Genomic DNA, 10,962 nt, shown 5'->3' on the forward strand with positions numbered 1-10,962 from the left:
ATCTGAAAGTAGATACACCAAGAGTAAAAACAATGATATGCAGTGTTTTAAAACTATGACTTCTAGCCACACTGTAAATCTTATGATTAAGTGTTGTTAAGTACTGATTTAATTAAACAGTAGTACTAACAACACACGTAATTATGCTATAAACAGACACCAGTATATTGTTCTTGTTGCTCCTGTAATATGCATTAATGTCTCATTCCATATCTTCCTTGTAAGTCACTCTGAGAGGAACTGCCGAACAGATAAATAATAATAATTACTTACTTGGGGCAGAATTCCAAAAGGGTACTCTTTCTTTAATTTTCAAGATTGCTGAGAGAATCAAAACAAAAGTTATTAAACATTCATTTCAAAATCTGAACTGAGTTGTTGGCTATATATTGCGCAAGTTCCTCCTTAAACATGTGACCAGTCTACATGAGAGGACCAAAAAAAGGAAGAGTGTTTTTCATCTAATAATGAACATAATCTAATACTCTCCAGAGTGACACCACCTCTACCACTGACACTTACACTACCTCCTCTGTCTTCCTCTGCAGTTAACCTCCACTGCTTGGAAGAAGCTGCACTTTCCCCTTTCTTTTAAGGCAACATTTCAGCCATGTTTTAAGTGTAAAACTTTATGTGCATCTAAGTTCAAAACGTGATCTGGAAGTCAGCACTCCCCTTCTTTAATCTGCTCTCTCCTTTAAAACTGTTCCTCCCCGACAGGCGGACAGGACGGACGAGCTCTACCTAAACAGGACAGAACTTGAGAAGCGGGGTGAGCCTGGTGCTTTAATTACGTTTTTTTCTTTCCCACACTATGATAGCAAACAAGGCAAGAATTAGCCTGGGAGAAGAGAGGCATTCATTTCAGCCCCCTTTACACGTCAGAATAAGCTGGCTCTTTAGCAGAAGCAGAGAGAAGTAAAAACTGGTGTCATCTGACCCCACGACATCAGGCAATAAAAAAGATCTGCAGAGGGATGCAGTATAGATAAGGCCTGCAGCAACTATACGGACAAATGGCATTTATTTCAAATGATGAATGAACCTCTGCATCACAAGACTTGTATTACACAGTTCGCTCCACTCAGAAATAGCTCCGCTCAGTGTGACCTCCTCGGAAGGGCAGTCATATTAGCGGTGGCAATTGTTTTTGCCCTGTTAACTGGAGCATGTTGGCGAACAGAGAAAGAGAAGGAAACATGAGAACAGCAGAACATGGGAAAGAGACGCTCATCAGCGCTGTTTACCCACACCAGCATCTGAAAAGGTGGAAGGGAAAAAAAAAAACACCTAAAGGACAAAGGAGTGATATCTTAGGAAACAACGAAGCTAAACAGACCTGCATCTGATTTGAGAGAAAATACTGCTTTGGATTACAGTGTTTCTTCACAGCTGGGTTAAAAGTCACATATGCAATACAGCTGCTCTCTTCAAGACCAATGTCGGAGCATATTTGAAATGCCTTTCTCTCGTTGATAATTTAAACCTTTGATGCCTTAAACGGTTTACTGCCCACAAATTAATATATATGGTATTTAATGTCCTACATTAGATATGAAATGCTTGAAATGCTCAGTGCATAATAAGCACCGTTAGGATGTGAATAATTCACATAAAAACACTGTAGACAATTATGTAAGTATGGCAATGAAATCTGAAAGAAGAATATTTCTATTATTTCTGTCATATTGCTTTAATTGAGGTGCACGACGTCTTTGTGTAACCATGCATATCATATCGCTTGTATGCTACAATAGCAGTGTCTGAATAAGAATGAACATTCGGCGACTGAATAACACGTACACAGATTTATATGAAAAACCATCTTGCGATGATGATTGTTGTGGCTCGCCTTTTATAAATTGCGATCCGCTGTTATTCACACATCTTGTAAACAGCAGTGGCCTGGCACATTTTTATGCCAGCTGTCAGTCCTTGTCATTTCTTATTTATGCGAAACACTGTCCGTTTTAATTAGCAATTTCAGGTCACCCCAAAGGCCGTCCCTCCTCCGGGCGGCGGAGCGACAGACGTGTGAAATGCCTTCGGTGTTATTCGATCAAAAATAGGCCATTACGGCCATAATCATAATAGCGACGGCCTCGCAGTAATGTAAGCCCTGCAGAAACGATCCATCTTGGAATGAAACAGCGGGCCGGAATCAAGAAAGCTGCTGAAAAGCGTGATGGAGCACGAATGCCAAGATCTGTCTGAAAAATAAAGCGCTTTGCCAGACAGCGTAATTACAATGTAAACAGGTCCCGTCATTTTCAAGAGTCGCAAAGCAAGGCTTTTGTTTCCACGTTAATGCTTCAATTAATTATGATAATGACCCCTACGCTTGAAACAAACATTCGTTTAAAAATACCCAGGACTAAACCGCAGATAGATGTTGTTTTTGTATGTGAAATTATCACAGCACGCCTTTCACGGCGCTTTATGCTTTGTACATTCATTTACCGTATTTTAGTTATATTAATGTAAGCTTTATCAGTTGTAAGCTGAGCTTTAGCGTTTCATTAAGCGACAGTGGCAGTAACTATGATAATGTTAACAGGACGCAGAGCTGTAATTGCTTTTACGTAGGCTTTTAACAAACACGGTTGGCTCTTCAGCCTCATCTCCTATCTACCATACTAATGACTTCCACCCAGTCTCTCTCACACTGGTAAGCCACTAAGCTGGCAACCAGTACAACTACTTGCTAAAATTGGCAACTAGTAAGTAGCAAATTGGCAGCTAGTTAATTAGCTGACAACATATCCAGTTTGACAGATTTTAATATCCTTCTACTTTGGCTGGTCTGCAAAGTTCAAGTTTTCGACCCACCTTCACCCCCCGACCTTCACTGTCAGTACGTGGAAATGACCTTTTTTAGTGTGGCTTTAGTACAACTGTGGCAGCATGTTACTGGAAGACATACAGCATCACCGAATATGTAGTAAAACATTTCTCTCATGAATTGTGGGACCTGTGATGGGTTAGGGGGATTCCCCTTGCTTCCTGTAGATGAAGAAAGAGGAACAGTAGTCTGCATACTCTGAGAATGCCCATCGAGCGCACCGCTGTGGATATGAATTTAGTCTTCCTCAGGACACTGCTTGAAGCAAAGAGCCCTTTGAGCAAAGCAGCAGACCCTGTCTGACTCCTACACACACTGGATCCAGTTCACGGAACTTAGGGAAACTCATTGAAGCAAAATGAAAATGTGGAGATATTCCTTCTAAACATTAATGGCACCTACTCCTGAAAAGGGCCTGAAGGTGTATGGACTGCTTTCTGATATACCGCCGGAAAAGATACAAACTTAGGGTGAGATGGAGCACTTCAGTGCAACGACAGCTTGAAGACATGGCCCCGGCTATGTTGTAAGCATTGCTGCAGCACACTAATATATTGGAGGAAATTAATTACATAATTAATTTGTGCACATAAGCACACACAGGGGGTCCTGATCCTGACCAACCTGTGGACACCTTACCTTACACCTGACGCTATCCTTTTTCTCATGCATCTCCTCCTCTCTACTGGTGAAATAATCCACTATTATTCTATATATTTTGTTTAAACAATTCATACCATGACAACTAATATAATTTTAGATTCTCCTCTTAGGTCTCTTCTTTGCTTATTTAGTACTAATTAATCTGTTACTTGTCTGTCAACCTATGCCATTAATGGTGTGTTTGTGTGGGGAAAAAAATCATAAAAATCTGTGAATCACTAAACCACTCCTAAAAAAACTCCTAAACTTGGAAACCCATTCATTGGGATTCATGTCAACACTTATATCTGAAAAAAATCCCCTAAATTAAGGCTTCAGTCTGAACTTAAAACTCAATAAAGTAAAACTGAAGTGATTGAATGAATTGTAATAAATTGCATTTACATGGTGGCTTTCATTGCTTTTCAAGGATGTCAAAGCCCTTTACAGTGAGGGGCATGACTCACCTCAGGTGCCACCCCTGTGTAGGCCCCACCTGGGTGCAGCAGGGCAGCCATTTTGCCCCAGAATGATCTTCACACACCACCTTGGGCATGTGATTGAGCAGATTCACACAGGATACTCACAAGACAGCAGCTAGTCTTTCTGAATACACAGCCTCTTGGGGTTTTTTAGATGGCATCATGTATTGGACAAAATGCATCAGGTGGTTTGGACCCCAAGATGAAGTCAAATAGGCTCCATTAGAGCAAGGTTTTCAGGTGCAGATCCCACTTAATATGTGAATGTGCTTTCTGTGATCCACCTTATGTATCTACATATCTGAAACATATGTAATGTCATTTCCAACATGCCTCAATATAGCTACATACACTGTACTCCTACACAGTGTGTACGCAGAGGGTAATCTGCATTTATCTACTTCCAGGTTATTTCACGTGGAGGTCAGATGTCACACAGGTGTTCTGCTCTCAGGACTGAACACAGTGAACCTCCAAGCTTTACATGACAGCCCGGCAACTGTTATCTCACCATTGGCTCTGCTGTGTGTGTCGCCATGACCAGTTTCATCCAGTTTTAAAAGTCTTCAGTTTGAATGAAGAACTACACCAACATTATCATGAGCTGAACATTAGTCCTGCCTCAGTCTACTGCTTAGTTTGAGATAAAGAAGCAGCAACAAGATACACACAGATGTCGAGGACCAACATGAAAATTTCACCTGAAAAAAAAAAGACAGTTCCTTTCCAAAAATTGCTCATACCGCATGATCCATGCCAGGAAATATGAACTGATGCCTCCTTTGCCTTCCAATCTTACATGTTCCATTCAAGGAATGCAACACAGTCCTTTGTGTGGACGACTGTGCATTCTAAGTGAGGTGCTATTGTGTTGCTATCTAATGTGCTTTGTTGCATATTCAGGCCTCCCCAGTCACCAGCGGAGAGGGTGAGACAGACTCAGGGCCTGGGAATGCTGTGGGAAAGTTTTCCTTGGTGTCTGCACATCTGGGGAGGGCTGGACAGGAGGTTGAAAAACTCTGAGTGCTATCTGAGGGCTGCTAACTTTCCTATTCTGCATCGTACAGTTGCGTTTTTTTTTCTCCAGGAAATAAAAACTATTTCCAGTTTGCATTTATCCGCTAATCGAGTTCACATGTGCACAACAGCTTATGAAGAGATGAAGAATACTGTATGTGAACCTGCATGCTGCAAGACTCATGGTTGACGGTTCAGGTTAAGTGAAAGGAGTCTGAATTCATTTACATGCAGTGTAAACACACACACACACACACACACACACACACACACACAGAGTAGCCAAACAAAAGTTAGATATAACATTTTCCTCCATATTATTTTTATATTTGTATTACAAATTACAATGTATAAATATAAATATAACATATAAATATAAATAACACAATTTTTTCCCCAGGACTAAACACACATCATGTTCTACATAAATTCTTGGTGAGCAAATATAAATGTTCTCTGGTGTACTGTGACCGTCTATTCAACCACGACATCCTCCACCACACACACACACACACACACACACACACACACACACACAAACACACACACACTAACATGCATGCCAAAGTATCAAAACCAAAAACAAACAGGATGTAAATGAGGACAATGACTTTGGAAAGTTCTGCTTCAGCATCCAATAAGAGATGCAGTGGGAGTCCTGGAGGGTCACATGATCAAGGAAGCAGGCCAAGGCCTGGGGAGTCAGTCCTCATTCGCCAGGGTTTTTGTTACACCTGACCTCACAGTCTGTCTTTCTCTGCTGCCATTTAATCAGAGGGATTAGGTTAGCTGGAGTCTGTGCCTCCTTTCCTGCCAGTCCCTTTACAGACCCATGCAATCAGAGACATTTTACCCACCAGTGTCGTAGTTTTGGTACGTGTAAAAGATGACTGCTCCTATGCGAGGCAAAACCAAACAGCAGCTGTGTTTGGCTGGCCTTTGGCAACAGCTCTCTGTCAGTCACCCTGAGGTCTTTGATCCTAAATATAAAAAAGAAATTCTCAAACAGAATAGTTTTAATTCCCCTTCGGCTTCTTTTTAAGCGTGGTGATACATTGAAAGAGAAACATTTAACTAGACAGGCACAGATTAGCAGTATGTTTCGCACTTACGAATACTGAACACATGCTCTGTTAGGCAAACACATCAATATTGCTCTATACCCTGCTGCTTCACCTTCCCCCGACCCCTGATTTATGCCGGGTAAGTGCAAAACAATACATTCATTCATTATAAAATTAAAATGATCAAAATTACACAACACCACAGGTCTTCATGCAACTGTAAATACATTCAAAATTAAAACAATAAATGTAACATTTGAGACAGAATCCTCATACAGAAATATAATTGTTTGATTAAGGTGAAATTCAGATAAAATTTAAAATTTAACAAGAAGCTTATTTAATAGGACTTCCTTTTGGATGTAGTTGTGTGAAATGAATGGGGCTACAACTTAACTGATTTTTTTTTTAAATTAGTCATGTACACAATTTAAGATAAAGCGCTGAACGATATAGGAAGATAATTAGCCAGAGTAAAGTTGGAGGCATTTAGTTAGAACACTTTTTATCAAGAATTTTTAATGTTAAAACATATACTCTCCCTTTGAACTGTGCTGTTGAAATGAATCCCTAATTAGCATTGTCTGTTGTGGTTTTAATAACCTCCACTGATCAATAAAGCAAACAACACAAATTTGCTGGGGAAAAAACAAAACAAAACAAAACATTGCAACCGGTTTCTGAGAGAGAACACTAGCGAGGCCCCATAATAGTGAAAGCGACCCCGCAAACCACCCAACCCCCAGTCTGAAGAGCTCTCTGGACTCCAGTTGTCCTCCAATCAGATGCAAGCAGTCTTGGGGTCACACGCTGAGACAGGACCTTGTTTCCTTATTGTTCATGGTCTAATCAAAAGCTGCACAAATCATAAATACTGCACAAATCACAGTGATACACTTCTTATACTCAATACTGCAAATTACAATTGTGTAGCTAAATAGGCTGCTAAAATCTCTCTCTATATACATCTTGCTGTCCATATAAACGATTAAACACAGAAGAGCTTCTATTACATAAACTGCCTAACAACACGATTGAAACTGAATTTCTCTCAATGATTTGATGACATTTATCCTACAAAGAACAGTGTGTCCAGCCAGGCTAACGAGCCTAACCTGCAACAATTTCCTTTCTACCGTGAACTGGGTTTACATAGTGGATAAGCTTTTTTCTTCATCAAACATTAGAGCAACAAGCACAGATTCTTGTCGCAGCTGTTGGGTATATTGTAAAGCGATGATAGCGTGGCATTTTTAAAAAAGATATTCACAACTCCTCATGCTCAGACTCCAGACCCACTTCAGACGAAGGACACAGAGGAAGCAGTGATTTTTCCATGCACGTCGTGTATTATGTAAGTGATCTCTACTTTTACCTGAATATTGCATTACACGTTTCACTCTTGGCACACAATTTCCTTGCCCAAATTTGCAGGTTAGTTCAGAGCCATGGATCACTGCCCTGTTGGATTATTCGGTACTGTCACGGGCTAAACATAGTGAAAACAACACAGACTTGACCCATCAACCGTGGCCAAAATAAAACAAAGAGGCTATTGTCCTTGAGAACAAGAAGATGATGTCACCCACATTTCGTCCCGTGAACTAAAAATTAATAAAAACCAAATAAGGGAAAAACAATCTTCAACTCAACATCAAAGGACCAAGCTTTAACGAGCAATTCATATTATCTGCCGCTGCGTTGCTGCCCTCTAGAGGTAAAATATTGTCACTGCGAGGGTTTGTCGGTGAGTGAGAGAGAGAGAGAGAGAGAGAGAGAGAGAGAGAGAGAGAGAGAGAGAGAGAGAGAGAGAGAGAAGAATACCAGCTCGAAGTCCGAATCGTTTCCATTTCTCTAGGGCTTCCTCGTACAAACTGAGACGGCTTGTCATTAGAGGGCTTTGGGGCACTCTCCACTGACAAACGTGCAATATGAATAGTTTATCTTTAATTGCAAAATTGTATGAGTGACTGTATAAATCACGTCTTCATTGCTGCCATTTATGTCTGTTATTGGTTTAACTGCTATGGTACACAGTTTTCGCAACAGTTTTCGTATTATTACGACACGAGGAACTACCGTATAACAACTTTGAACAGCAATAATCTACACACCTAGTCACATAAAAATGTAGGTGTGAAACTGACGCAACAATGCACAAAATGCTCTTGAAATGCATGGAAACCATTTTGGGCAAGTAACCAATGAATTTAAAAATCGTGCTGTGTAGCCTGCTAATAAGGCTTACCTTCTAGCCATCAGCCAGCAGGAGAACATTGGGTGGTAAAGCTGCTGGCTGGGGTTTGAGGACCATAAATGCTACAGAATGACAGGGAGCTTCAGGAAGTATGTGCTCAGTGCATTTCACGTCAGTAGGTCACATGGTTCAGCTGCTGCATATTGGATTTTGCGGTTGTTTTTCCACTTCATCCGAAGATTTCTCAGTATTTGTCAGAAATGAAGCAGAGGCTTGGCATTTGTCAAAAGGAACATTTCCAGCTCTGTCTGCTTAGGAACTCGGCTGTATTGGATATCCGCCATCTACATTTTTTCTTGTAGACCACCTAAATAACCTTTGCTGAAAACTGATACAAATATCTGTAGTACCTCAGGCAACACGGCCCCCATACAGAAGTTGAATCGCAGCATCCATGTCCAAGTGTGGTCACAAACTAGCAAAGAAAATGCAAGATAGAGATCAACAAGGCTATCAGGACTGCCTCCCCCAATTCTTGCTGGGTGTGCTTCATCTTACCATTTCAAACAATAGCTTTGAAACAGTTACATTACATTCAAATCTAGTAATTTTAAGAAGTTTTATTTCAAAAGCATTCACCTCTTAAAATCAGACAACAAAGACTTGCAATTGCCACACCTCATTTATCATCCTAATCCAATTTAAATTCTCCTGATTGAAATATTCTTTTCTTTGTGAATATAGATACAAGTCATTTGATGATGGACTGTCTTTCCTGAACTGTGGTTGTGTTTAAGAACAGGTTTATCATACTGCGAGCTCAGCCGTTTCATATAGGCAGAGTCATATTACAACCTGTTGGCTATACCGGCTGCTCTTTCTTATATTTACTTGGTATTCCTGGTATTGTCAGCTTAACTGTCAGGGCTGCCTCTGAAAATGATCGGTGTAGCATTAAAAGTTGCCTTCAGACAGCTTTTTTCCCACAGTTAGGACTCGCCCACATTGCTTTCTGTATGCTCCTGGTGTGGGAGTGACATAAAGAGCACTCTGACGGGGGAATGAGCTCGACCCGATTACTGCAGGCCCCTGCAGCGCAGGCTCTGAGAGCAGCCGCGGTTTAAAGCTAACAGTCATACGAGGCGTGCGTGTGTGATTCGGCTATGCGCCTCGAACCAAACGGGAGACCAATGTCCCAGAGCCGGGATGGGGACACTGTGCAGCAGGAGACACTGTCTTCTGGGCGAGATGTAAACCTGAGATCCGGGGTAGGTGTGGGCATTACTGATTCTGGTGGCACTCACAGCTTTGCGTAAGTGGTGGCTAAATTCCCAATCAGGCTCCAGTCTGTCAGTCCATCTAATAATCCCTAATAACCGGTCTTATATTTCCCTCCCTCTCAACTTCAGCTGATGTGTGGCCAAAATTTCAGCACAAAACTGCAACCGTGAATCAGCCAAGTGGGAGGCACACCTCACCCCCCCCCTTTACTGTGAAGTGCTCAGGAACACTTGAAAGTTGGATGAGTGAAATTTCTGACTGAAACAGAGCAGGTCAGAAAACGTCCATAAGTGCAGTACAAAGAATAAACCAAAGAAAAAAAACACAGATAAGAAAGAACGAAAGAAAAAAAGACAAAATAAGTTTGTTCTTTTACAGTAATCAATCTCGACCACAATGTATAGGAGCAGTAATGTAAGAATTGTAAGATGTAAAGATTGTAAGAATGGCCAGATCATTGTGTGGACAGGAGAACTTCAGGGAAAACCCAGGGAAAACCGGAATGCCCATTGCCAGTAGGGGGTGCTCTTCCCCAAGCACATAACATAAGTCACTACCACCCCCAGTGCTGAGGACTGAGGTGGGGGGCATTACGGGATGGGAGTGCTCTGAATTATACTTTAGACATGGTGGGATCCTAATCCTGCTTATCAAAAACGCTGGTCCTCTTTGTACAGAATGGGGCTGTTAAGCCAAACATTTTCACCAAAGTGTGGCTGCGCTTAGTTTCTCAGTCATGTGACACAGGACTCAGTCATGTGACACAGGACACTCTGCCTGACTGCGGTGTGGGGCCCCCATGCTGTGTCTCCTCATTACCCAGCCGGGAGTCACACATTTACAGTAAATGCCAGGAGCTGCTGTGTTCTTAGGTCCCTGGATGAAAGATGCTCCATAGACCCATTAACAGGATAAACTGCCTTCCACAAAACCACACACCACAGTGTCAGACACAAGTGTTTTATTGGAAGACCTCAGATGTCCAGATTTTCCTTATAAGGCAACTGTAATTTTTTTTGGAAATAGGCAGTTGAAATAGGTGGCATTTATATTGCATGGAGACTTTTAAAGATCAGTGGTATCAGATCCGCAGATACTCTGCACGGTGATCTGAAACAGTAATAGGAATGTTCAATAACAATTTACCTTTGAACACAGCTTTACATTTTTAAACAAATGCTCATTCAAATATTTACAGACAGGCAAAACAGCCATTATAGTGCAGTTCAATTGTAGCTGCGCCCAAACTTGTGCTTGAAAATGGCAAAAGCATTTTATAAGAAAACATTAAGTACTTTAAAGTGCCCAGAATATTCAGTAGTTTGAGTGCATATATGAGAAGTTTCACTTCATAAATACAGCCTGAAAATTCACATTCAGACACATACTTTCTGTGTAAAAGAAACATCTAACTATACATACAATGTTCCAAAAAAA

This window comes from Megalops cyprinoides, chromosome 14 (genome assembly GCF_013368585.1).
Source record: "Megalops cyprinoides isolate fMegCyp1 chromosome 14, fMegCyp1.pri, whole genome shotgun sequence".
Taxonomy (NCBI): Eukaryota; Metazoa; Chordata; class Actinopteri; order Elopiformes; family Megalopidae; genus Megalops; species Megalops cyprinoides.